This window comes from Suncus etruscus, chromosome 1, assembly GCF_024139225.1.
Source record: "Suncus etruscus isolate mSunEtr1 chromosome 1, mSunEtr1.pri.cur, whole genome shotgun sequence".
Classification (NCBI taxonomy): domain Eukaryota; kingdom Metazoa; phylum Chordata; class Mammalia; order Eulipotyphla; family Soricidae; genus Suncus; species Suncus etruscus.
In genome coordinates, this window is record NC_064848.1 from 199,052,207 (window position 1) to 199,065,563 (window position 13,357).

Below are 13,357 nucleotides of genomic sequence, written 5' to 3' on the forward strand. Positions count from 1 at the left end.
TAACACAAAACATTTTTAAAACAATTTTAATTTGAAGTTTAAAACATTAAGTAAAATGGTTAATGAGCACTGTAGAAGGAGTCTTTACTCTGAAGTATGAAATCATTTGCTGTAAATGAATAGGTTTTCTTTAAATTGGTTTTGCAGTAGAACAGTAAGACAGCTGCAATAAAGTGTTAAAATTTTTATGATTAAACACAATAGCATGAACTATGATTATTAAAGGTATAAAAACTGATTTTAAAAAACAAACAACTGTTTTTACTATGAAGACTTTATGTGAATAATTTGTAAAAAATATTACATACTAAATTAACTAAATGCTTAGAGTATTATAAAATATAGTTAAAGACATCTGATACATTTACACACCTAGAACTTAAGACCTAAATTGTATTTAATACTAGTTAATTTGCTTATAAAGTTTAGTTACTTTTATATATTCTTATAAAATTATATATAATATATTTTTTCATTTATATTATTTTTTTACTGCGACACAAATATACAGATTTGTATAATGTGCTGATATTTTGAATGCACTTAAAATAATAGTTCTTTCAATGCAGAAATAAAGAACAACCATTGCTGTAGCACAAAGTTAAAACTAAGGGTACTATAAAGCACACCTAGGTGTTTACTGTGCATTAAATTAACTATATTGTTTAAAAAGGCTAACCACATTATTTTTTACATAATTTTGTAAATACTTTAAAAATTAAAATAAAACTTTTAATAGAAATATAAGACTTAATTTTAACACTTTTGTGTTCGTTTGGATTTTAAAACACAAAGAAGTTTTTCTTTTACCAATATTTTGTTATCTGTAAAGTGACAGAATTATGACCTTGCTTTAAAATTTTCTGAGAGGCATGAAAAAAAATTTATTGCCTTTATCTTTCTGTTGCTTTTTAATGTTTTAATAATTACTTTACACTACTTAATGCACTAAACCTAATAACACATATTTGACAAAGTGTAGGGCTGACAAGGTGAAGCAGAGTTTTTCACTGATAACTTGGGGAGGGGCTAGCACAGTTAACAGCAGGAAGGTTAGAGGCAAATTATTTACAGTTAGCAGGGTGTAATGATATATAGGAAAAAAAAAGCAATTTTTTAAGATTAATTACTAATTTATTGGAATTAGAGGGAATGGCAACTGAAGAGGGGAGTCTGGGTTGCAAAAGCACCATGGGGATCATGGTTTTATTAATTGATTTGAGAATATGCAAGAGATGCTACTTTTCAGATTTCTTTTGAATAACAAAGATTGGGTATTTCAAGGTGAATTGGAAGGCTTAAAGTGGGAGTGGCAGGGTTTGAGCTGGCTGTTTTCCAAGGCTGGCAGGAAAGAGGCTGAAGGAGGCTGAGGATTGGTTTGAGCAAAATTGTCCTGAGTAAAAGGTACATTAGGCTCAGAAGTTTTAACAGCAAAGTGTAGATATCGCAAGGTTTTATGGCTTAGCAGATGATACTTTGTAATTATCCTGCTTACTGTGCCCTTAGAATTTTTTGTAGGCACTGCAGCAGTTTCTGTTTTATGGCACTTAGCCTCACTTTCATTAGTTTGTCTCTTTGAGTTCTCAAGAGGGGGGGCCTGGCCGTGGAATTCAGTGGGCAGAGGACAGACAACTATAGATTTAGGAGGGGGGGGGAACGCCTGAAAGGCAGAAACCTGTGAATTAAGAGAAGCAGCCTGTTTTTGAAGGCTTAAGATTTGTTTAAGATTTTTAATTTGGCTAAGTAGTTTCATTTCTATAGCTTTAAGAGGGGGAGCGGTGAGAGGAGGGAATCTGCCATGGTTAGGGACTGAGTGTTCTCCGCGGTGGAGGCTGCTGAGCAGGCGGGGGAAGACTTTCTCCATTAGGGAGAAAGACAGGAAAGGTAGCGCTGGTTTTTTGAGCCAAGAGCATTATCAAGTTTGTTAGAGAGGTGAGAGACCATGGATGTAATTGTGGTGAGTTGGGAACTCAAGTCAGAAAAAGGGGGGGGGGGGGGGAAGGAGAAAGCAGCAACAGTTTGTTGCCGGTGTGGGGGAGCTGCTGGAATGCTGGCTTTGGGGAGCGACTTCCAGGCACGGAGGGCAGCAAGAGCCATGTTGGCAAGCTGGGACCTGGAAAGTGTGTGCTGTACCTTTAAGGTATGAAAAGAGGCGAGGCCAGCTATAAGAGCTTAGAGATTAGGATTCCTGCCTATTTGCAGGGGCTTTGCAATGAAAAAAAAAAAAAAGTTAACTTCTCAAGAGACAAAGAGTTCAGCTTTTAGATTCTAAGCAGGAGAGCGTGTAAGGGGCTTGGGGGCCATAGGAGGTTACGGCTTGAAACGGCTCTTTGAGGCTTTTCCAATTAAAGGCTTTGTATTGTTGCAATTGCTGGCTAAGGAGGGGAGGGTGGTGAGGGGAGTAAAGGTTTTGGTGGAACAGGGACGGAGCTGAGGCTAGGGAAGTGAAGGGCTGTTTAGGATTTTGCACAGAGGGTGCAGCGGCCTCTTCTGTAGGGGTCTGGGTGCATAGAGCAGAAGCATGGACAGAAGTAAGGGAGGGATATAAATGAGAAGCATTAGAGAGATCTTTAAGAGCATTACTTTGGAGACAAAGGTAGAAGAATCAGTGGTGGAGGGAGGACAAGGGGAAGTATTCTCAGAGGGAGAAGGGAGATGAGAGACAGAATTAGAACGAGAGGGAGTCCTGGAACACTCACGGGAGACTTGTTGTACATGAGATTCAACGGCATGGATGATGTCTTTGGCGGTTCCGGCATTTTTAGTTACAATGATATCTCTTAACAGGCTCCAATATTGGAACATAATTTTTTCCTTCTGTGAATCATCATTATTTACAAAATAATCACTCATTTCATGTCCTACTTTGTCCCAAGTGGACGCAACAATTTCTGGACAGGTAATAATAAACCAATGACATACATTATGAATAAACATAAGAAAATTACAAATATTCTTTTTGGTAACCTCTACATGTCTGGCTTTCAACTCAGACTGAATATCAATAATGAATTTAAGTTCAGTACTCAATGAAACACCCATGGAAGTGAAGCCAACGGGCGAAGCCCCAAGAGCCAATCAGGGGCGGTGATCAGAACGACTGAAAAAACTGCAGTTTAAATTTTTGATTAAGGCTAACTCGTTTCAACGCCTACCCGGATGGGGTATATCCTGCGATTTACGAAACAGCTCCGGACTCGCCGACCCGTAGTCGTTCGGAGTGTGGCGGTGGTCTTCGAGCCCAGCGTTGGGCGCCAAAATGCGGGGTCCTGAAGCCCCCCAGGGGGGCCCGGCCAGCAGGAATTAGCTGGGAAGACTTCTCAGACAACCGCACTCCTATTTTGCTGGGTAGAAGCACAACCACACTGTAAAAAATCTGAGAGAGGTTAATAATAAAGACCCAAGGCAATGTCTCACTGCTCAAGGGCCACTTTATTTGGCTACAGCTCCTTCTTATATAGAGAAGGAGAAGGGGGCAGTACAAGGGTGATGTCAATCACACTTTTGGCATGAAAATTACTTCATTATTCCAAATAAGGCAAGTGGGCAATACTTCTTGCAGTATCCATGGAAACATCTTGTGACCTTCTAGCTGCATTCCTAATTGCTTGACTATCAGGAGGTGGTGCAAGATGTGCTTGCCTCAGTGATCTTGAACAGACAATGTAGCATATACACAATAATGAATGTCTTGTAAACTCAGGGATATGGTTAAGGGAGTAAGGCCTCTTTTCTGGGAATGGTACTGGGCTGTGTTGCTCTCCTCCGGGCTAAAAGATTAATTATACTTTGCAGCTGCATTTTCCTTTCTCTTTGGCCCAAGAACTTACAGCAAGACTGCATGTAGCCTTTAGGTGAAAGGCTGGATTATGGCAGAAAGAATAGCAAAATGGCCTCAAACAAGTCAGTCCCCAACATACTCCAATGCATCAATCTTCAGGGTGTAAGGAAAAGAGTGGAATTGGATTAGAGAACAGTTGAGAACATTTGTGGATTGTGGAAGGTGTTATTTTTCCTGAGCTGTGTTTAGATCATTATAAATGACATATTTATTAAATTCTACCACCTTCATCTTTGATTGAACCTTTAGACCTGAAAGAAAAGACTGATTAGAAAAAAGTCCCTGGACAATCATGGGCTATAATAGAAATATGAACCCATTTCAAATGCTTAATAGTGACTTATTAAAGTTTGGAACTCATAACCAACAAAATCAAGTGCATAAATACTCAAAATACAAGGACATGCATGGTATTTTGAGCTGCATAGTTATTTGTTGTTGTAGGCATTCAGGATTGTGCGATGTTTAGCAATATTACTTGCATATGCTTTCTGGATATCAGTAGCTGTCCTAGATGAAATCATCTACTTCAGATAATATCAAATGTCTCATGGGAAGAAGGTTGCCCTCTGGGAAAAACTATTAAAGTAAAACAATTCAAGCACTGTGGGAATCCAGGGATAGAAAGTGCCTTCTCGAATGAAAATTATACATTTTGTAGGTTTTAATTATGCAATTAAAAATTAAATAAGATGTTTTTAAAAATAAAAACATCATAAATAATGGTTCTCTGTACCCCATCTAAGGTAATGCTTTCAATTTGATTATACACGCTTACACATTCATAAATCCATAATACAGCCCGTTTCTTTTTTTTTTTTTTTTGGACCCTATAGCAATTAACAGATAATTTTGTTTTAAAGTTTCTAGAAGTCAAGAGATTATTTTATTTTCACTTTTCTTGAATAAGATGTTTTATTTTTCATTGTCCTTTTGTTATTGGATGGGAATGATAGTAGAATGTGCATTCTAAAATTTCAGACTACTATAATGGTTAACGAGGCCAGATATGTTCTCAATATTTTCTTTCCATCTGGAAACTGGAAACTTCCCTTATGCGTGTGATGGGAGAAGAATGTGGGTCTATGGTTTTACATGTGATCATTGGATGATATGAAGCAGAAATGGCATTGACATTAGGAAAGGGAAGTGTCATAGCTAAGGGTATTTCAGGTACCTACCAATGTGTCTGCAACTAAAAGACCCGTCTGGAATTAAAGGACTCCTCCATGCCTGCTTCAAGAAGCAAAATGCAGCAGACTTCTGTGGGTGAAAAACATCATCAAATTCAAAGAAAAGTCAAAAATATCATTTAATCAAAGTAATTTTTCCCTTTCCTTTTCTGCCTATAAATTTCCTTTAAAAAGAAAAAAGAAGGGGCCTACAGATAGCATGGAGGTAAAGCATTTGCTTTGCATGCAGAAGGTCAGTGGTTTGAATCCCGGCATCCCATATGGTCCCCTGAGCCTGCCAGGAGCGATTTCTGAGTGTAGAACTAGGAGTAACCCCTGAGCGTTGCTGGATGTGACACACACCCCTCCCCAAAAGAAAAAGATGTAGTTCCTGATTTACAATACCTTTAATGATGGCTTTCCCATGCACATAATTCTAACCCATAATAAGCACCAACTTCCCTCCCTCCCAGATTCCTAATGTCCCTCCCTTTCAACCCCCACTCCCTCAAACAACTGTTTTTTGGAGCAATTTCCCATGGTGTTGCTTTTGGCTCTTTGTTGCTACCTTGATGAGCATCTTTGAGTCCATCTATGAGAGACTATTCTGTGTCTATCCGTTTCCTTCTTTTTTGTGTTTTTGTTTGTGGTGTTTGAACCACACCCAGCATTGCTCAGGGATTATGTCTAACTCTGCACTCAAAAATCACTCCTGGCAGGTTAAGGGAACAATATGGTATGCCCAGGATTGAATCTAGGTTAGCTGCATGCAAGACAAGTGTCCTCCCTACTGTGCTATCACTCTGGACCCTGCTTTAAAATGACAATGGTGATGGGAATATTACACTGGTGAAGGAGGATGCTCTTTATATGACTGAAACCAAACTACAATCATATTTGTAATCAAGGTATTTAAATAAAGATATTTAAAAAAAGTAAACAAAATATTCTTCTTCAAACTGACCAGTTTTCAGCCTCCTGTCTTGTGGACTGTAGTTTTCCATCCTCCAATTATTCTCCTTCTTATGTACAAGAATTTTTCCTTTGCTCACAGTGGTTTTGAATTGTGCTTCCTCTAATGGTTGGAATTTTTCTTTTCAAATATAAGATACACTCTGGGAACATCGGTGGAGAGAGGTCGACATTGGTTGTGGGATTGGCCCTGATTCATTTTATGTCTGAAATCCAACTATGAAGGACTTTGTAAATCACAGTGGTTTCAGTAATATATATGGTATGCCAAATATATGCCATATATATGTGTATATATATACATATATATATATATATATATTTTTCATAGCCCCATGAGTCTTTCAACTCATTTTAATGCTTTCTCTCAGTGCAAATTACCATTAAAAGACTTAAGCATTTAAGTGGTCTAAAAAGAAACTTAGGTTTTCTCAATTACTTGGTTCACAATTGGGTTAAATATCAAAGAAATAAAAATCAAATTGGAGAATGACTCTAGTATTTTTGTTAATGATTCTCTGCCCATCTTTGCAAAGAACTTAAAAAGGTTGATTGTGTGGCTTCACAATAAAAACAGAGGAAGGATTTGAAGCTGGTGACATAAAATCCAGCATCAAGCTACTATCAACCATGCTGTCCTTCGTAAATTCTCGTGTTCCACTTTCTTGGATATAAGGAATGACTCGAACTGGATCTTAATTTCTGCTGTCCTGAGTGCTACTTCCTATTTTCCCAAGTCAATTAGCACCACGATAACCCTTAGGCTCTGGAGAATAGAATTCAGTCTCAGGCCCTTTCCAGCTTCCTCTCCACTTGGGCCAATGCCCAAGCAGTCTTATTTACCCTTTCTCCCTTCTGCTACCCTCCTGGAGCAGTCCCTTCAATAGCCCACTGCTGCCATCTGGTGGTCTTAGCTTTCACATTGTGCTCTATCCCTGGGCATCTACTACTAGGCTGCTTTCAGAAGGGTAGAAGGAAATTAGCTCTTGATCAGTGAGGTGGGGTAAAGGGGAGGGTGGACCTGAACTGTTGGAGATAAATGTTTTGGAATACTCAAACTTTGGCATTAAAATTTGGAGACCGTGCAATCCATCTGAAATGCACACGAGTATCACTGGTCTCAAAGGCACTGCATCATGGGAACCCAGCACCGAACCATCATGGCTGCACAGCTGCTGAGTATCTCCGGGAGTGGACTCTAGACTCCTTACCGTTGCTTGGCTAGTTCACTTGACACTTTCCACACTCCCTCATTCCTTCCCTCGTCCCCTCAAAATTGTCCCTGGGATTTCCATATTTCCCACCTGAGATTCGATCTCACAGCATAGAGATGTGTATTTAAATTATAAATTGTTACTCAAATTCTTTTGACTTTCAAATAGAGTAAAATGAACAAGAGATTTGCAATGACTTTTCAGACAATGGAAACTCCTTACCTTTTTCTCAGTGGTTTGGTTATGAGATAGACTGACTCTTCAAGCACCACCCACGAGAAATCTGTTTTTAATAATGGTAAGTCAAATAATACCAGCAGGACTATTTACATATACTTTACCTTAAATTTCAAAAAGTGACAAGAATGTGTTAATATACTTGTGGATCTGTTTTTATGCACAGTAGATTTTGTTCAGGCAGCCATTTCTGGTTTTCATAATTTAGGCTTGGAAGTAGTGACAGCCCCATGGTATTTCATAAATTAGAATGCCCATTTCTGATATTCATTTTTGGTATTCACAATTTAGGCTTCCAAGTAGTGACAGTCCCATTAATATGTCCAGTACCAAACTGGGAAATTCATTAAGAAATAAGAATAGGGGCCGGAGAAATAGCAAAGTGATAAGGTGTTTGCCTTAGACGCAGAAGGATAGTGGTTTGAATCCCGGTATCCCATATGGTCCCCCGAGCCTGCCAGGAGCAATTTCTGAGCATAGAGCCAGGAGTAACCCCTGAGCGCTGCTGGGTGTGACCCAAAAAACAAAAAACAAACAAAAAATAAAGGAATAAGAATAGCCGAGAGATATCTTGGCATGGAAGGGAGATGTAACAATAGAATCAAGATATTATTCAAAATGAATGACACACTGAACAGAATTTTTCTATCATCACAGACATTTGGAGTAAGTTTGCAGTCTACCCACTCTGATAGGTTTGTTTCTTTTTTTTTTTAAGCCTACTCTCACCAAAAAAAAAAAAATGAAGATATGAAAAAGAAGCTGAAGAGACGGTATGTATCTTGCTTGAAGCTGATCTGGGTTTTGATCCCTCTTACCCCCGAACTTCCCTCAAGCCATACCAGGAATAATCTTTGAGCACAGAGACAGGAGTAAGCCTTGAGCATAGCCAGGTATGGCCCCAAACCAAAAACTAAAATATGACAAAGTATCATAACAATCGTGAATACAGGCAGGGGCAGGGGAGGGAGAGGCATTGGTAATGAGAATGTTGCACTGGTGAAGGGGGGGGGGGGGATATTCTTTTTATGACTGAAACCAAACTATGAACAGGCTTGTAATCATGATGCTTAAATATTTCTTTATTAAAAAATAAATTTTTAAAACTCTTAATTTCCCTACATCACCCTTCCCAGAATATAATGTTTTTATTTCCTATCTTGGCTGAAGTTTTAGATGTTCCATTTAGTCTTTTCATACTCTATTTGATTCAATAGAGCCAACCACACCCCATTAAATTCACATTAGTTTTGAAACATCAGTATGATTTTATTTAGAAATGGATCTATTCAGATATTATTAGCTAAAGTGAAGTCATATTGCATTATTTTGGGTCCAAATAAAAAACATAGGGCTGTCCTTTGAAGAGAGAACAAGAGAGACTCACAAAGATGGCCACATGATAAAACTAGAGTTAAGTAGCTGCAAGACTCCCAAACCTGAGTTTGATTTCTGGCATCCTATAGGGTCCCCCTGAGGCTGCCAGGAGTAATCCCTGAGTGCAGAGCCACGAGTAACTCCTGAGCACAGCTGGAAGTGACTCAAAAACCAAAACTAAATACCTTAATAATAAAAAAATAATAATGTAAAAAAATCTAGTATCTGGAGACAAATAAGATTAAAAATCTGAGCTTCCAGAATTTACTGGGTATAACAAAAGAAGTACTACTGAAGGAGCATATAGAAAATAGGCATGTTTCAAAAAACATCTCAAATAAACCATTTAAGTTTATACATACAAGAACTATTTTTAATATATTTAAACACCTTGATTACAAATATGATGTAGTTGGGTTTCAGTCATGCAAAAACTTCACCAGTGCAACATTCCCATCACCAATGTCCCAAGTCTCCCTCCTCCCCACTCCATCCACACCTGTACTCTCGACAGGCTTTCTACTTTCCTCATTCATTCGCATTGTTATGATAGTTCTCAGTGTGGTTATTTCTCTAACTGCACTCATCACTCTGTGGTGAGCTTCATGTCATGAGCTGGACCTTTCAGCACTCCTCTCTTTTGTCTCTGAGAATTATTGCAGAAATGTCTTTTATTTTTCTTAAAACCCATAAATGAGTGAGACTATTCTGCATCTATCTCTCTCCCTCTGGCTTATTTCACTCAGCATAATAGATTCAATGTACATCCATGACAAGAACTATTAAAAAAAAAAGGAAAATTAATCTACCATTAAATAAAAATAAGGAGAATTAGAGCAGAAATAAATAATGGGCTGGAGAGATAGCACAGCAATAGGGCATTTGCCTTGCAAGCAGCTGACCCAGGCCCAACGGTGTTTTGAATCCTGGCATCCCTTATGGTCCCCCGTGCCTTCCAGGAGCGATTTCTGAGCACATAGTCAGGAGTAACCCCTGAGCACCGCCAGGTGTGGCCCAAAAACAGACAAACAAAAAATAAAAGGCAAGATAAAAGATTAATAAAACTAAAAGGATATTTCTTTAAAAAGATATCTCAGGCTAGGCTTTGCTAAGAGGGAAAAACCTTCAACCAAACTAGGAATGAAAGAGAAATTACAATAGATAACCACAGAAATACAAAGGGTAATGAGACTACCATGAATATCTAAGTGGGTACATCTATAATAAATTGACAAGTCTTATTATCAATTTTCCAGAACTGAATCCAAAAAAAATTTTTTTAGTTTTTGGGTCACACCTGGCAGTGCTCAGGGGTTACTCCTGGCTCTACACTCAGAAATCTCTCCTGGCGGGCTCAGGGGACCATATGGGATGCCGGGATTCGAACCACTGCCCTTCTGCATGCAAGGCAAATACCCTGCCCATGCTATCTCTCCAGCCCCGAAAAAAAAATTAAACAATAACTAAAGCTCCTGCTTCCTCCCATCCACCCCCCAAAAGGCCCCAAAGCACAGAATCAGAATAGTTCATTAGTGAACTATACCAAAATTTCAAATCTGATTTAATACCTATCTTTTTTAAATTCTTCACAAATCTGAAGGTAAAGGAATGTTTCCAAACACATTTTATTGCCCTGATCCCCAATATACAGGTACATCACAAAACCAGGAAACATAGACATAGATGAACAGAGATATAAAAAATTCTCAGCACAATATCAGCAAAATGCATTCAATGGTACACAAAAAGGATCACACATCATAATCAGGTTGAATTTATTCCAGAGATTCATGAATAATTCAAATTGTGTAAATTTATTGATAAAATCCCAACAACAGCAAAATAATAAAAATCATAAAATACATTTTATGATAGTAGCTATCTGTGATTTCACACTCTCAATAAAATGGAAATAGAAGAATTGAATCACAATATAATTGAAGACATACAATAAACACTCACTGCCATCATTCTCAATAGTGAAAAACAAAAACTTTTCTGTTAGGATCAGGAAAAAGATAAGAATGTCTACTCTAGTCATTCCTATTCAACATAATATTCTAGTGAGGGCAATTAGGAAAGAAAAAGAATTTAAAAAATCCATATTATATTGTGCTGGAGCCATAGCAGAGGGTAGGGTACTTGCTTTGCACATGGCTGACCAGGTTTGATCCTTAGCATCCCATATGGTCCCTCAAGCCCACCAGGAGTGATTTCTTAGTGCAGTCAGAAGTACTCCTGAGCACTGCCATGTGTGGCCCCAAAACAAAAGCAACAAAAAAGAATCCAAATTAGAAGGAAAGATATGAAGTTATGGTTAGCTGTAGATGAAAAAAAAAATGATATGTTTTAAGACCCTAACCATTCACCAAAAACTTGTTTAGAATAGTAAAAATATGCAATTAGAATGTCAGATGATAAAATCAATATACAAAAATCTATTGTGTTTCTATACTCAATGAGTTAACAGAAAGAGAAATGAAGAAAACAATAGCATTTACCATTGTTACAAAAAAAAAAAAGGATAAAATACCTAGAAAAGCATTAGCAAGGGAGGTGTAGGGACCAGAGAGATAGTACAAGTAAGGCACTTGCCTTGCATGTTGCTGACTCGGTTCAATTCCTGGAACTTCATATCACTCCAAGCCCTGCCAGGAGTGATCCTTAAATACAGAGCCAGGAATAATCCCTGAGCACTACCAAGTCTGGCTCCCAAATAAACAAAACTAACAAACTAACAAAAATAGAGGTTCAGACATGTACTGTGAAAATAGACATTGTTAAAAATTAATTGAAGAGGGTTTGGAGAGACCATACAGCAGGCTGGGTGATTGCCTTGTGTGTGGCTGGCCTGGATTGGTTGCCCAGCACAAAAGGTCTTCCAAATCCCTCTATGAGTAATACCTGAGCACAGAGCCAGTGTGGCCCCCCCAAAAAAATCCCGAAGAAATAGAAGACACAATGAAATAGATTGTCCATGCTTGTGGTCTAAAAGATTGCCAGAAGATGGTCATATTTCCTAAATCAATATGCAGACTTAATACAAATATCCATCAGAAAAAATTATCATAGAAATAAAACAATAATTAAATTTGTATGAAACCACAAAAGACCCCAAATAATCAATTAAATTCTGAGGGGAAAATAGAAATATCATCCTTTCTGATTTCAAACTGTACTACAATCTAATAGTAATGAAAACATGGTCATGGAATAAAAACACACCAATTAGAGGCAGAGAAAAATTAAGGAAAAAGTAAACCTATAAGCATATGTTAGCTAGTATGCAATTCAGAAATCATGAATTTAAGACAGAGAAAGAAAAATTACTTTAATAAATGATGTCAGGAAAGGTCAACAGCTGGTACAAGATAATAAAATTAAATACAACTATAGGACATATAATTCATACCATGATGACATACTTCTGTATATATACATGATGAATGTTTGCATACAGTTGTATATGTTCAAACATGTATATATTATGTAAATACAACATAACTAGAACATCATCCACAAAAGTGAATTCAAAATATTCTAATGTAAAGCCTGAAATCATAAAATACATGAGAAAAAAACATCGGTATAAATTCCTTAATATTATCCTTGAGATGTCTTTGAAGACTCATCTCGAACATCAAAGGACAAAAAGCTCAGATACACAAGTGGGACTATATCCAAGCAAATTATCATAAAAACAAAAGGCCAACCTAATGAACGGGAGAAGAGATTTGCCTCTCGCTCAAGACGGAAAATTAATAGGTATGATGCAAAACGAACTCATATAACTCAATAATAAACCAACAACTCAATTTTTAAAGTAGATCTGAATATATACTTCAAAAAAAGATGCAAAAAATTTACAAGCACATTTTTAAAATCCTCATCACTTAACAGAGAAAAGCTGTCACATATCTCATGTCATGTCACACCTGTAATAATAGCTTCTATAAAGAAGTGAAACCCTCTACCTCAGACTTCCCAAACAAACAAAAATAAATGTTGCTGAGGGTCTGGGCAAAAGGGAACCCCCTATACTTTGTTGGTAGGAATATAAATAAACATAAGTATTATGAAAAAATGAAAAAATTAGCAATAATAATACCATATGACCCATCTATTTCAATTCTGTGTATTTACCCACAAATACAAAATCACTCAAGCAAAGAGGTATATACACCTTAGCTTGATAATAGCAATTTTTTTTCATAGTCAAAACAGGGCAATCATCTAAGTGTCCTTTAAAAGATAATGAATGGATGAAGAAGTTGTGGTAGACAAAGAAAAAAGAATTACATTTGGGAATACATGAGTAATGTGGGTGTGCATTCAATGTTGCTGTTTGCACACATGGATGGGACACGGAAGACATTCTAAGTGAAATAAATCAGATGGAAAAAGACATGATTTCATTCCTATAAAAGATAAACCAAATACATCAATGGAACAAAACTATAGATAGATAACTAAGAACAAAATGGTGGTAACCAGAGAGGAAGTGGGCAAAGTAGATAAAGGGCATCAACTCTAGGGTGGTGGGT

At 37.4% G+C, this 13,357-nt stretch overlaps 1 non-coding gene across 1 annotated transcript; it reads right to left on the bottom strand.

Moving 5' to 3' along the window:
- Positions 1-518: 518 nt before the first annotated feature.
- Positions 519-648, bottom strand: LOC126030862 (small nucleolar RNA SNORA22). Its single transcript, XR_007503196.1, has one exon. It is a non-coding gene; the product is annotated as a small nucleolar RNA SNORA22 (small nucleolar RNA).
- Positions 649-13,357: the final 12,709 nt, after the last annotated feature.